Genomic DNA, 15958 nt, shown 5'->3' on the forward strand with positions numbered 1-15958 from the left:
TCATCACTATGGAAGGGGCAGTGCCAGCCCCACTGTTCATCACTATGGAAGGGGCAGTGCCACTGTTCATCACTTTTGAAGGGGCAGTGCCAGCCTCAGTGGTCATCACTTTTAAAGGGCATTGCCAGCCCCACTGTTCAGTAGCACTTTTGATAGGGCAGTGCCAGCCAGGGACGGCTTTTGGGCGGTGCGACCGGTGCCACCGCACCGGGTGCTGGCTTCCTGGGGGCGCCGTGTTTGCAAGTTTATTATGCTTTTGAAGCACCTGCTGCAGCGTTTCTTTCGCCGGCAATTACCAGGCCTCACATAAATGTCAAGAAAACTCGTGTGATTAATTATCTTCTTGGAGAGAGATTAGTGTTTTGTAAAGTTGAGGTTTTGACTTAGGTGAAGTTAGTGCAGAGGGTTAATATGCCTGCTGCAAAGAACGTGTACCAAGTAGATTACAGAGTGCGTATGATGTAAACAGATCAGCAGATTACTGCTTTCAAAAGAGTCATCCTTTTGTTACTTGCAATTTATAACTTAAAGTTCTAATAGAGAATAGTGAGCTATTAACTTTCATCCCAGAACTGCATGCACACTGCAAAGTATACATTATTAGAACATTGATTAATGTTGCAAAAAGGGTTAATTTGGCTAAAAATCGATTTTTATTATTAAAGAAAACTCCCAACTATGCTGTTTCTTTTTCGACTCTGCGTTTGTGCATCTCCACACCAAGCACTCTTAAACTATACTGCCTACCAGTATGGATGACATGTGACTCCTACACTTTCAGTCCTTTGGCTTATGTAACATTTCCTATACACTGATTTGCACACGTATGAATGATTGTCTCTGTGTAATGTGGGTGTGATGCAAAGTGCTCGGACACCCTGCACTGGTATGAGTGGCGCTATATAACTAATTCAATGCATCTGAGAGAGTGTGGTTATGGAGACTTGGTCACTGTTAAAAGGTGCTAGTGAGAGAATCCGTGGTGGAGGTGGTCATTGGGAGGGCCCCAACAAACATTGGCGCACAGGGCGCCACCAGCACTAAAGCCGGCCCTGGTGCCAGCACTTCTTTCGAAGCAGTAATAAATGGGGGAGACACAATCCTCGGGTAGTGTGCGCCCCAAATGGGACCGAGAAAGAGCGGGGCAGGTGGAGGAGGCTGCTTTCTTTCCATCAGGTGTCTTCAATGTTGCGAGCAAGACCAACGCTTTGGAAAAAAAACGCAGCCCTCTCCAGTCCCCACCCCTCGAGAAAGCCCTACCTGGTGCCAGGGCCGCCGCCTTAAAAGCCCCGGGGGAGCCGCGGAGCGGACAGACTCCTCCAGAGAGAGGCAGGTGGAGGTGTAAAGGGCATCAGGTGTGTGAGAGAGCCCTCTGCTGCCCCCACCCTCGGATCCTACCTGCCCCGGGGCCGGAGCCCCCACCTGAGCCGGATCACAGCAGGTATGCGAGAGAGGGGTCCAGGGCAGGGCCGCGCAGGACAGGGTTCAAAGGCCGCGATGGAAGGTTCCGCAGGGAGGCTGACAAGTGTTGTGATCTTGCGCGTGAGCTCTGGTTGCACGCAGCCAGGTGTGTGGGGCGGGGTGGGCGTGAGGGAGAGTGCTTGTTGTGTTGTCAGAAATAATGCTGCCCCTCAGTGCCACTATCCCTCGTCCTCACGCCCCTGTGCACTGAGGTTGGCCTCAAAGGCGACCAGCTTCCCTGAGGCTGCAGAAGAACACGCGCACCCGAATGGTGAACTTCACAACATACTTATGAAAAAGAGGGGCGAGTAAGTGGCCTCACGGCCAGAGATGCAGACCTTGGAGCTGGGGACCCCCGTTCGGGCCTCGGCCCAACATGCGGTGATTCTAGGAAATAATCTCCCCGCGCCTACCAAAATATGAATGTGTCCTCGTGTAACGTAACTGGTGCTCGGGTAAAGCGCCCCGATACCTTCGGGTCGAGTTCGCGCTATATAAATCGGCAAAAAAAGAACCATCTGTTGACAGAGCTCAGAAAGTCACAGAGTGTCGTAATTCAGATATATCGGGAAGATTTTAGATATTAGCAACAAAATCCGTCATAAAAGAAGTCAGCCTTGTGTGTGTGGCAGCTATGTGCCTAATTCAAAACAGATACTTGCTGCGTCTGTGTAGAACAGCGGGGCGCCGTGTCCGGTCCTGTGAAACCCTTCTCGGGGTTATCGTAATTCCAGAGACAACTGTGAACCAATGAAAACCTTACAAACCCACCTCTACGTGCAATACACCAAACCCGGCAGCGGTGCCCTCGCCTTCCAAGGCTGTTGTGACAGTCTGCGGCGCGGGCGAGGTGAGAGGCCAAACAGTGCCTTGGAAACGTCACTAGATCCACCAGATAGCATTGACGTGTGCCATGTATGTATCATCGGCACTACATTGTCCATATTGTATTCAAGGTTCGCTTTACCATGACGGATAAATAGTAATTTCTATCTGCATAGCGCCCACTCTGCCCTGTGCAGGTCCTCGTGGCGCTGTGCGGTGCTCCAGGAATCAGATATCGCTTTCTATTTATGTCCATCCCAGACCGGAGTTAGGTTGGTGTTTGTGGAGCAAAAGGGTCAGAGCAGTGTATTTGTCGGTTTTAATGAGGTGTGAGGTGTTTTCTGTGGATAATGCTAGCACAATTATTTATTTGGCAGTAGTGAAAGGAAAAGAAAAGGAAATTCGCTAATATGAATCAGCGCAGCGTGTAGATTTTTAAAATAAAATCTCACTGACCGGCGTGCACTGGGTACACAGAGTGAACTCTGCAAAATAATCACAGAAAATACATAAACTCAACCTCAACTCACACTCATTGTGTGTGCAGTGCCCTGACCGGCGTGCACTGGGTAACAGAAATGTTCACAAACATAAATGTTGTTGCGCAGCAGTGCAACTATAGGCGAGGTTACATTCGAAGTTTCAGAGGGCGTTTTGCAGTTTGTTTGCCAACGTTCGCCCTTGTTTTCTCCAATGTTCATCGATAATTTCGATTTCCCAAGAGTGGGCTTGTGTGAATTGGATGGACATTGGTCAAAGATTTCATAGTTTTAAAGTGTATTGACTCACTTATACCACAGGAAGAGACATCACAAGAGGTGATATCATGCATTTATGTTATCCTCACATAAACATGTCCAGCACTTATTTTACAAAAACACAAATGAACATAATCACAAAGAAATGTGAAAACAAGATTTTCCGCAAACAGCATGTAATTACGAAAATAGGCAAAGCAGCGTACTATACCCAACGGAGCTGGAAAAAAATAAATGTTTTGAGGCACAACTCGGCATTGCACCGCACTTCATTCACGCACTGTCTTTCATTTAAAAAGGAAATTAACTGAAAAGACAAGTTTTCAATTTGAGTTGAGAATATAGAAAAGTTTGTATATCTTTGTAACATGACGCATATGCAGAGTATGGCGATTTTTATATAGCGCGAACTAGACCCGAAGATACCAGGTATCAGAGCGCTTTACATGAGCACCAGTTTCGTTACAGATGGACACATTCATTAGGTCTCGCCTGACCCAGTGCATGCGCTGGTCTGGCGAGACTTTTTGAGAGGGCTCCAAAAAGTGCTACCAGGCCAGCCTAGAGCTACAGTGCATGTGCGCAGGCGCGCGCGCCGCTTTTACCGCGATTACTTTCACGGCCCCACGGCCGCTGGCGCTTTGATGTTTGATCGCGATCGCGATCACTTTCGCGGCCGCAGGGCCGCTTGGCATAGCCAATAGGTCTCACTTTTGGGACCTTATAAGTATCTAGGGGCATATTATCAAGAAACGGTGTTAAAATTATCGCCGCTTTAGCGGCAGAAAACTGCCGCTAAAGCGGAGATAATGGGCTTGATAATATGCCGCAGAGAATTCCCATAGAAGCCCAGGTTCTGGTGTCAACATGGGTTTCTATTGGAATTCTCTGCGGCATATTATCAAGCCCATTATCACCGCTTTAGCTGCAGTTTTCTGACGCTAAAGCAGTGATAATTTTAACGCCGTGCTTGATAATATGCCCCTTAGATATGCAACTGTTGCATGGCTAAACACTTAAAAGGTCCAAAAGGCGAGAACTATTGGCTATGCCAATGCTTGTTTTTTAGGTCTCGCCTGACCCAGCGCATGCGCTGGTCTGGCGAGACTTATTGAGAGGGCTCCAAAAAGTGCTACCAGGCCAGCCTAGAGCTACAGTGCATGTGCGCGGGCGCGCGCGCTGTGTTTTACCGCAATTACTTTCACTTTCGCGACCGCAACGCCGCTTTGATGTTGATCACGATCGCAATCGTGATCACTTTCACTTTCGCAGCCGCAAGGCCGCTTGGCATAGCCAATAGGTCTCGATTTTGGGACCTTATAAGTATTTCGTTACGCAACTGTTGCATGGCTAAACACTTATAAGGTCCCAAAGGCGAGACCTATTGGCTATGCCAATGCTTGTTTTGCTAGGCACGGGGAGATTAAGTAATTTGTTCAGAATCACAGGATGGTGAGCGTTGTTGCCGAGACTCGACCCCGGATCCCCTATGGCTCTAGCCGCAAGGGGGTTGAACCATAGGTGTAGCATGGGATTGCCATGCAACCACCCAAGGTTTCTCCGGCTAAACCCAATTTACTAAATAAAGTAGACAGGGTTTAACAGCAGAAAACTGCGCAGTTTTGAAGTAAGCGTACGGAAGGAGAAATGCTTTAATTTCTCTGTCCTTTTCCAGCTTTGTAAGTGTGCTGCACTCTACCGCACACAAACACAGAGGAAACATGGTTTGAGTCAGTGTATGTATAGTATTTTGTTCTGAAAGGGTCCCCTGTCAGTACAAAACCTATGCTAGACTCACTGAGACACTCTTGCACCATGGCGCAGAGGTGTCTCCGCAGTGCCTGGCAACTGATTTCAGCGCCGGCGCTAGGGAGAGGGGAGGAGAGTGCCATATTTCAGTAAACTTGGCGCTCTCCTCCTCTCTCCTTCTCACGCAGCGCAGCATTTGTGGCGGCTGCTGCACTGTGCTGCGTGAAAAAGTAGTAACCTGCCCCTCAGTAGTTTTTCCTATGCTACTTTTATAATGTATTGTCACATATGAAATTGATTCATGAATGAATGCAGCAATGTGATAACAGCTATTAAATGTTTTGAACGGGCATTTGCCAATTGTTATGGACAACACTTTAGTTTCTGCAGTTAAAGGAGTAAGTGCAATGAATGAAGGACTACCTACAAACCACTGTCCTTGTAGGAATCAGGGTTTCCCAGTTGCAGGAGTAAGCCGAAATGTATTGGCATCCTGGTGTTTGCTGTATTAACAGAAAATAAAGAATTATAAAGCATCCCGCTGTTGTTGTGCAGTCCGTGTGGAATTCTGCTGATGAGCTGCGTCTGACTCGCTAATGAGAGAGATATTAGGTGGAATATATTATTATTATTTTGAGCTTTATATAGCGCTAGCTAAACCTGAAGGTATCAGAACGCTTTACATGTTATGTGATAACATTTACAAGTTGGTGCTTGAGGAAATTCATAAGAGTCGCAGTTGAATAATACAGCATTAAGTGATTATGAAGTCAAGCAAATATATATATATATACTATCCCGCAGCATTCCGATGCAGCTTCAAAGTTGTATGTAGTCTGCTTCGGCAGAGGCCCTATCGCCAGCGAGTTTCAGTGCACACGCGCTCCTTGCTCATGCCCAAGGTGCGAGTGTGCATCGAAACGCATCGGCGGCAGTGCCTGGCTTGACCAAGGTATGTGTGTGCGCCGAAAAGCGCGGGCGATGGGGCCTCTGCTGACACAGACTAAATAAAACTTTGAAACTGCATCGGAGTGCTGCAGGATCCTTTGTTTTGACAAGAACGGGTTTATGGTATATTTAAACTGCGCGCGGGAAAGAGCTGTAATCGCTGCACCGCTGGCGGCCGGGACTCCAGAGGGAAACCGGCTGAGCCCAGCGGGAATACACTGTTACACAGTGTGAAGGAACAGAAATATTTAAAAATGCTGAGAGGTGCAGCCATTTCTTAAAACCCCAAGCCAAGGGCAATAACAGCGCCTCCAAACTTTATTACTGTTCCTTCACGCTTTTTACAAGCCTTAAAACTGAAGGCGAACATCAATATGCTGGAAGGAGTGACAGGCTGGTGGCCACTTGATCTGACTAACCAACACAACAAAGACAAAGTGGTGGGTACAGCCGTTGGTGCAGCATGTGTAGTGACGCGTCTTCGCACTTCTTACTGCTGTACTCCAAGATGCAGATAAGAATTTTTATTTTGCGGTTCTTGTTTATTTGGGAGCACTAGGGGTGGCACACTGGGGGTGAACAACAAGCAAAGTAACCTAGAAGCATCTTCCGTAAGATAATACTTAGTGACTCTTTCTGGGCATGCCACATTTTTTCCCTGCACAGAGACAGGATGAATACACTTCTAAGACATGACACAGTCATAGCCTGCCCTACATGCAACCCAATGCCAGGCATACCCAAAATACAACATCCCACTATCAGGGGGTCCAATCATGGCTTTAAAACGCAATGATAATAGAAGTCCTTAGTTGTTTCTCACTAACAAGGGGATATTGTGGACATATATGGGTAATCCATTTAGCTACCGCTAAGTGGAATACAACACGTTGCGCCCATTTCCACCAATTGGGTCTCTACCATAATACGGCAACGATACAACCGAGTCCTGTGTATCAATACAGTACACACGGACATATGAATAACTCTGTGAGCAGATATGGTAAACTACCGGTACCACAATGCTTTGCTGGAAACAACGTAACACGCCAGATTTATTTTTGCATTATTTATTACATTAAATGGGATGTATGTCGTTACAACGCACACTTTTACAACGCATGCACTTACAACGCATTTTTTACAATGCACAATCCATTACAACGCATGACATTACAACGCAGGACACTACAACGCATTTTTAAAAACTACCTTTACAACGCATTTCCATTACAACGCATACTACCTTTACAACGCATACCATTACAACGCATAATATTAAATTGCATTTAAGGTAAGTATTAGATAGTATAGGGGTAAAAATTACTATTCTAACTCCAGGGGGTGCAACAGTAGGGTAAGTGTTGGATAGTATAGGGTTAAAAATTACTATTCTAACTCCAGGGGGTGCAACAGTAGGGTAAATGTTGGATAGTATAGGGGTAAAAATTACTATTCTAACTCCAGGGGGTGCAACAGTAGGGAAAGTGTTGGATAGTATAGGGGTAAAAATTACTATTCTAACTCCAGGGGGTGCAACAGTAGGGTAAGTGTTGGATAGTATAGGGGTAAAAATTACTATTCTAACTCCAGGGGGTGCAACAGTAGGGTAAGTGTTGGATAGTATAGGGGTAAAAATTACTATTCTAACTCCAGGGGGTGCAACAGTAGAGTAAGTGTTGGATAGTATAGGGGTAAAAATTACTATTCTAACTCCAGGGGGTGCAACAGTAGGGTAAGTGTTGGATAGTATAGGGGTAAAAATTACTATTCTAACTCCAGGGGGTGCAACAGTAGAGTAAGTGTTGGATAGTATAGGGGTAAAAATTACTATTCTAACTCCAGGGGGTGCAACAGTAGGGTAAGTGTTGGATAGTATAGGGGTAAAAATTACTATTCTAACTCCAGGGGGTGCAACAGTAGAGTAAATGTTGGATAGTATAGGGGTAAAAAATACTATTCTAACTCCAGGGGGTGCAATAGTAGGGTAAGTGTTGGATAGTATAGGGGTAAAAATTACTATATTATGCGTTGTAATGGTATGCGTTGTAATGGTAGTATGCGTTGTAATGGAATGCGTTGTAAAGGTAGTTTTTAAAAATGCGTTGTAGTGTCCTGCGTTGTAATGTCATGCGTTGTAATGGATTGTGCGTTGTAAAAAATGCGTTGTAAGTGTAGTGCGTTGTAAAAGTTGCGTTGTAAAGGTTGTTCCCCCATTAAATGCAATGCGCTCTCACCGTATTGCGCACACATACTTTATTGAATACTGAGGATAGATTCAATATTCAAAGTCTCAGCATACATTCATGAAATTCGTTAATACATTGTGCATGAAAAACGGAGATACGGACTGTAATGTACATTGGATGAATCGTGTTAATATACAATGAATCACTGGCATTAGGCACACAGGATTAATGTGATTGTGCTTTGTTTTTGAGTCTATAAGCACTAGTCTTGTAACATTATAACATGGCGCTCAATTTAACTGACATGAGACACTGATAGAGTCTGTTAGTCCTTTCACACTGTTTACGGCTACACCAGGAAGAGTATGTAATGCTTTGCAACGTGTAACATCGCTGTGTGAACAAGCCGTTTTGAGGGTGAAATGCGTCACGGCGGGTTTATGACTTGAATAAACCCCCTTTTTTTGTCAAAACTCTTGTGGAATCCTGATGATTTGATGGTCTGAGTGAGCGAGTGGAACTCCGTTCTAAACTTGATATATATATATATTACCTACTGGCGGTCGCCAGTAGGTAGATATAGTTACGACCTATTTTGCATAGGAAATCCGCAACATTCTATTTGGAATAACCTTGGCGCCGATTGACGAATCTTCGCAAAATTTTCAAGACTTTTGGCCAGCTCCGGTCCGCTCCTATCCTGAAAGTTTCACGGTGATTCGTCAAGCGGGGGCCGAGAAAAAAGGGGGGTCCCAAAACGCATTTTCCCCATGCAATTACCCATAGGACCTTTAGCCGCAGCTACAGCCCGAACTGCTGAACGGAATTACACCAAATTTGGCAAAGAGGTAGTCCTTAGTTCAGACTCGTGCCTTTTGCTTAAATGGTGTAAATCCGTTCAGTAGTTCCTGAGAAAATGACATTTAAAATTACATATATATCTATGGCCTCGGAGGGTCCGCGTAAACTAAGCGCAGCCTAAGCGCACACTGCCGTGCACGAGCTGAATTCTAATTGGCTGTCAACACTCCAAATCAGGAAGTGTTGGCAGCCATCTTGTGCCTCGGTAGAACCGAGGCACAAGAGATCAGCAAAAGAAACGCGAAAAACGCAAAAAGGGGGCAGGGTAGAAACACCCTGACCCCCCAGGCCTGCTCAGGGGGTCCCACAAGGACCCCCAGGGCCCAAAAAAGCATTAAAAAAAAAAAATCGGCGAGATTCGCGCACACAGCGCGAATTTTGGCCGGAAAATTTTAAAAAATGAAGCGCGGGCTCCAGCGCTTCTTTGGTAATTGGCTCCCGGGGGGGCCAAATCCCGGGGGCATTTTCAAAAAATAGTGGGGGGGTCCCAATCCCCCCCACACTGCCCCGGGACCACCACCCCCGGGGCATATTAATATTGGGTGGGGGGGCTCTTAGGCCCTCCCAGCCCCGGGGACCGACACCCCCGGGGCTTATTAAAATTGGGTGGGGGGCTCTCAGGCCCCCCAGCCCCGGGGACCGCCACCCCCCTGGGCTTCTTCAAAATGTGGGAGGGGGGCCACGCAGCCCCCCTCCTGGAGCCTTGTCTAGGCCCTTGGGACCGCCACCCCCCAGGGCCGGCTCCTGCAGTGTCCCGGGGTGCCCACACCCGGGACACTGTAGTTTGCAATGACAGGGCGGCCTGCTCTCTCTTCCAAATAGGAAAGCAGATTGCTTTTCCACAGGGGGAGCAGCATGTTAGCTGCTCCCCATGTGGAAAAGCAATGCCGGCTCCCGCAGGACGCGAGGAGCCGGCTGGGACCGTGGGGGGATTGCGGACCCCCCATGGCCCCCAACAAAGAGGGCCAGCCCCGCGGGATGGGGTCCCCAGGGCCAATAAATTAGAAAAAGAAGGGGGGGGCTACACAGCCCCCCGTCTTCAAAAAAAAAAACAAAAAAAAACGGGATTGGGCCAGAGCCCACGCCCCCTGCTTGCATCACTCTGCAAACGCGCTCCCTGGCGCGTTTGCAGAGGGGGAACAAATTCCCCTTGGATACTGGGGGTCCCTGGGGGCCAACTAGCCCACCAGGAACCTCCAGTATGCACCAGGGGGCTGCGTTGCAGAGAGGTGTAATGAGGCCACGCCCATTTTTACACCTCTCCGCAGCTCCGTGGCGCTTACTGGAGGTACCTGGTGGGCTAGTTGGCTGCCAGAGGACCTCAGGATTCAAGGGGACTTAATCCCCCAACTTAAAACGTGCCATGGTGCACGTTTGCACAGTGGTGAAGGTAGGGGGCGGGGTCTGAGGTGATATGTGTGCAAACACGCCCTGTGGCGCGTTTTAAGTTGGGGAATTCATTCCTCTTCAATCTAGAGGTCCCCTAGGGGCCAACTAGCCCACCAGGTACCTCCACTAAGCGCCACGGAGCTGCGGTACAACATCGAGTCCAATCCCACTTCAAAGAAACGGGTCCGACACATGCTCAGTGGAGAAGATGGGTTTATTGCAAAGGTTTCCCAGTTCAAAGTCCTGTTAAAATGGTAAAACGCTGGGCTTGAAAATGGAGATGACATCATTGCACCCTGTCTTGACCGCCGGAGGATGATTGCAACACGCAGCCAGCAATGGGACACCACCTGGTGTATGAAAAAGCAGTTCACTGTATCTGCAATCACAGCGTGGGACATGAAAACCCGAGACGGATCACAGCAGGAGTGGCGGAGTCAAAGGCTGAGAGAGGCGGGGTCAAGAGCAATATGCTCCAATGAGGGAAGTACTATCTACCTTCAAATACAAGCCCCCAGGCAGGACACTATCAAAGTGAAGCGGGCACTGAGGAAAGCCGCAAGGCTGAAACGCGTCTGCCGAGCGTTTCACCATTTTAACAGGACTTTGAACTGGGAAACCTTTGCAATAAACCCATCTTCTCCACTGAGCATGTGTCGGACCCGTTTCTTTGAAGTGGGATTGGACTCGATGTTGTACCGGTAGCAGGCACCGTTTACCGACACGCCTTCTCGGTCAGGAGCACGCGCTCGGCTTGCATCAGTTTGGTTAGGTGTTTGGAAGACACAAGCGCGTGCCCCCCCAGCTGCTTTCAGATACTCACCTGAGCAAGGGACCATACGGGGAGAGAAGAAGTAGCAGTATGCTGCTTTAAGGTGGTTGAAAATGGAGATGACATCATTGCACCCTGCCTTGACCGCCGGAGGATGATTGCAACACGCAGCCAGCAATGGGACACCACCTGGTGTATGAAAAAGCAGTTCACTGTATCTGCAATCACAGCGTGGGACATGAACACCCAAGACGGATCACAGCAGGAGTGGCGGAGTCAAAGGCTGAGAGAGGCGGGGTCAAGAGCAATATGCTCCAATGAGGGAAGTACTTTCTACCTTCAAATACAAGCCCCCAGGCAGGACACTATCAAAGTGAAGCGGGCACTGAGGAAAGCCGCAAGGCTGAAACGCGTCTGCCCAGCGTTTCACCATTTTAACAGGACTTTGAACTGGGAAACCTTTGCAATAAACCCATCTTCTCCACTGAGCATGTGTCGGACCCATTTCTTTGAAGTGGGATTGGACTCGATGTTGTACCGGTAGCAGGCACTGTTTACTGACACGCCTTCTCGGTTAGGAGCACACGCTCAGCTTGCATCAGTTTGGTTAGGTGTTTGGAAGACACAAGCGCGTGCCCCCCCAGCTGGTTTCAGATACTCACCTGAGCAAGGGACCATACGGGGAGAGAAGAAGTAGCAGTATGCTGCTTTAAGGTGGTTGAAAATGGAGATGACATCATTGCACCCTGCCTTGACCACCGGAGGATGATTGCAACACGCAGCCAGCAATGGGACACCACCTGGTGTATGAAAAAGCAGTTCACTGTATCTGCAATCACAGCGTGGGACATGAAAACCCGAGACGGATCACAGCAGGAGTGGCGGAGTCAAAGGCTGAGAGAGGCGGGGTCAAGAGCAATATGCTCCAATGAGGGAAGTACTTTCTACCTTCAAATGCAAGCCCCCAGGCAGGACACTATCAAAGTGAAGCGGGCACTGAGGAAAGCCGCAAGGCAGAAACGCGTCTGCCCAGCGTTTCACCATTTTAACAGGACTTTGAACTGGGAAACCTTTGCAATAAACCCATCTTCTCCACTGAGCATGTGTCGGACCCGTTTCTTTGAAGTGGGATTGGACTCGATGTTGTACCGGTAGCAGGCACCGTTTACCGACACGCCTTCTCGGTCAGGAGCACGCGCTCGGCTTGCATCAGTTTGGTTAGGTGTTTGGAAGACACAAGCGCGTGCCCCCCCAGCTGGTTTCAGATACTCACCTGAGCAAGGGACCATACGGGGAGAGAAAAAGTAGCAGTATGCTGCTTTAAGGTGGTTGAAAATGGAGATGACATCATTGCACCCTGCCTTGACCGCCGGAGGATGATTGCAACACGCAGCCAGCAATGGGACACCACCTGGTGTATGAAAAAGCAGTTCACTGTATCTGCAATCACAGCGTGGGACATGAAAACCCGAGACGGGTCACAGCAGGAGTGGCGGAGTCAAAGGCTGAGAGAGGCGGGGTCAAGAGCAATATGCTCCAATGAGGGAAGTACTTTCTACCTTCAAATACAAGCCCCCAGGCAGGACACTATCAAAGTGAAGCGGGCACTGAGGAAAGCCGCAAGGCTGAAACGCGTCTGCCCAGAGTTTCACCATTTTAACAGGACTTTGAACTGGGAAACCTTTGCAATAAACCCATCTTCTCCACTGAGCATGTGTCGGACCCGTTTCTTTGAAGTGGGATTGGACTCGATGTTGTACCGGTAGCAGGCACCGTTTACCGACAAGCCTTCTCGGTCAGGAGCACGCGCTCGGCTTGCATCAGTTTGGTTAGGTGTTTGGAAGACACAAGCGCGTGCCCCCCCAGCTGGTTTCAGATACTCACCTGAGCAAGGGACCATACGGGGAGAGAAGAAGTAGCAGTATGCTGCTTTAAGGTGGTTGAAAATGGAGATGACATCATTGCACCCTGCCTTGACCGCCGGAGGATGATTGCAACACGCAGCCAGCAATGGGACACCACCTGGTGTATGAAAAAGCAGTTCACTGTATCTGCAATCACAGCGTGGGACATGAACACCCGAGACGGATCACAGCAGGAGTGGCGGAGTCAAAGGCTGAGAGAGGCGGGGTCAAGAGCAATATGCTCCAATGAGGGAAGTACTTTCTACCTTCAAATACAAGCCCCCAGGCAGGACACTATCAAAGTGAAGCGGGCACTGAGGAAAGCCGCAAGGCTGAAACGCGTCTGCCCAGCGTTTCACCATTTTAACAGGACTTTGAACTGGGAAACCTTTGCAATAAACCCATCTTCTCCACTGAGCATGTGTCGGGCCCGTTTCTTTGAAGTGGGATTGGACTCGATGTTGTACCGGTAGCAGGCACTGTTTACTGACACGCCTTCTCGGTTAGGAGCACACGCTCAGCTTGCATCAGTTTGGTTAGGTGTTTGGAAGACACAAGCGCGTGCCCCCCCAGCTGGTTTCAGATACTCACCTGAGCAAGGGACCATACGGGGAGAGAAGAAGTAGCAGTATGCTGCTTTAAGGTGGTTGAAAATGGAGATGACATCATTGCACCCTGCCTTGACCACCGGAGGATGATTGCAACACGCAGCCAGCAATGGGACACCACCTGGTGTATGAAAAAGCAGTTCACTGTATCTGCAATCACAGCGTGAGACATGAAAACCCGAGACGGATCACAGCAGGAGTGGCGGAGTCAAAGGCTGAGAGAGGCGGGGTCAAGAGCAATATGCTCCAATGAGGGAAGTACTTTCTACCTTCAAATGCAAGCCCCCAGGCAGGACACTATCAAAGTGAAGCAGGCACTGAGGAAAGCCGCAAGGCTGAAACGCGTCTGCCCAGCGTTTCACCATTTTAACAGGACTTTGAACTGGGAAACCTTTGCAATAAACCCATCTTCTCCACTGAGCATGTGTCGGACCCGTTTCTTTGAAGTGGGATTGGACTCGATGTTGTACCGGTAGCAGGCACCGTTTACCGACACGCCTTCTCGGTCAGGAGCACGCGCTCGGCTTGCATCAGTTTGGTTAGGTGTTTGGAAGACACAAGCGCGTGCCCCCCCAGCTGGTTTCAGATACTCACCTGAGCAAGGGACCATATGGGGAGAGAAGAAGTAGCAGTATGCTGCTTTAAGGTGGTTGAAAATGGAGATGACATCATTGCACCCTGCCTTGACCACCGGAGGATGATTGCAACACGCAGCCAGCAATGGGATACCACCTGGTGTATGAAAAAGCAGTTCACTGTATCTGCAATCACAGCGTGGGACATGAAAACCCGAGACGGATCACAGCAGGAGTGGCGGAGTCAAAGGCTGAGAGAGGCGGGGTCAAGAGCAATATGCTCCAATGAGGGAAGTACTATCTACCTTCAAATACAAGCCCCCAGGCAGGACACTATCAAAGTGAAGCGGGCACTGAGGAAAGCCGCAAGGCTGAAACGCGTCTGCCCAGCGTTTCACCATTTTAACAGGACTTTGAACTGGGAAACCTTTGCAATATATATATATATATATATATATATATATATATATATATATATATATATATATATATATACACACACATAAATATGTATAAAAACGATATTTTGTACAGCTATATTTGTGACATCAATATTTTTTTTCTCTGTATTTTTGTACTTACCATTATAAATATTAGATGTGGATATTTTTGACATCGATATTTATAACTCGATATTGTGGTATGGGGATATTTTAGGTGTCTATATTATGTCAGTGAACCCCTTGCAATGCTACAGGGTACTGCCCTCCCTGCAAGGACTCAGAGAGAAAGTATACAGCCAGCAAGAGTATACTTTCTGCACAACCCCTTCTACAGTCCGGCCACACAAATCTCCATTTCTTGCCTGCTTGACACTGTCCCTACCCCATCTTCCTTAAAGTAACAATATTGGGCTACTTTGGTCTTTTTTTGGTTGGCTTTGGTCTAGAGAATGCTCTAAACATCTGGGAACACAGCGAGTAAGGATTGATGAACCCAGTGCAGACTCCACTTCCCCCAGAGTCTGTACAACACCTTGAGTGAGACCGTGTGTCTAGCAGTGAAATTTACATCCAAAGCGAGAAACTGTTTCTCAACAAGTGAAACTTGCTCCAAGTGCGAGAATCATTGTGCACCCAGGCCTAAGATTAACACCAAATGGGAGAAAGTGCACCAGTGTGTAATACTCACACCAAATGAGAGAGACAATGCACCTAGGCATGGTATTCACACCAAAGGGAGAAACTGTGCATCACTGTGGAACTCGCAGCTGATGAGGGAGACAGTGCACCAAGGTGTGGGACTCACACCAAAGGGAGAAACTGTGCATCACTGTGTGGGACTCACACTAAATGAGGGAGACGGTGCACCCAGGTGTGGGACTCACACCAAAAGGAAGAAACTGTGTATCACTGTGTGGTACTCACACTAAATGAGGAAGAAGGTGTGCCCAGGTGTGGGTCTCATACCAAAGGGAAGAAACTGTGCATCACCGTGTGGGACTCACACTAAATGAGAGAGACGGTGCACCCAAGTGTGGGACTCACACCAAAGAGAGAAACTGTGCATCACTGTGTGGGACTCGCACCTAATGAAGAATACGGTGCACCCAGGCATGGGACTCACAACAAAACGTAAGAAACTGTGCATCACTGTGTGGGACTCACACCAAATGAGAGAGACGGTGCACCCAAATGTGGGACTCACACCAAAGGGAGAAACTGTGCATCACTGTGTGGGACTCATACCTAATAAGGGAGACAGTGCACCCAGGCATGGGACTCACAACAAAACGTAAAAAACTGTGCATCACTGTGTGGGACTCAGAAGTACTGAGAAAGACGGTGCACCCAGCCAAGAGAGTCACAGCAAAGGGGACAAAGTGCACCAATGTGTAATACTAACACCAAATGAGGGAAATGGTGCACCAGGCGTGGGATTCACAACAAAACGTAAGAAACGGTGCATCACTGTGTGGG

Source organism: Triturus cristatus, chromosome 12 (assembly GCF_964204655.1).
Source record: "Triturus cristatus chromosome 12, aTriCri1.1, whole genome shotgun sequence".
Classification (NCBI taxonomy): domain Eukaryota; kingdom Metazoa; phylum Chordata; class Amphibia; order Caudata; family Salamandridae; genus Triturus; species Triturus cristatus.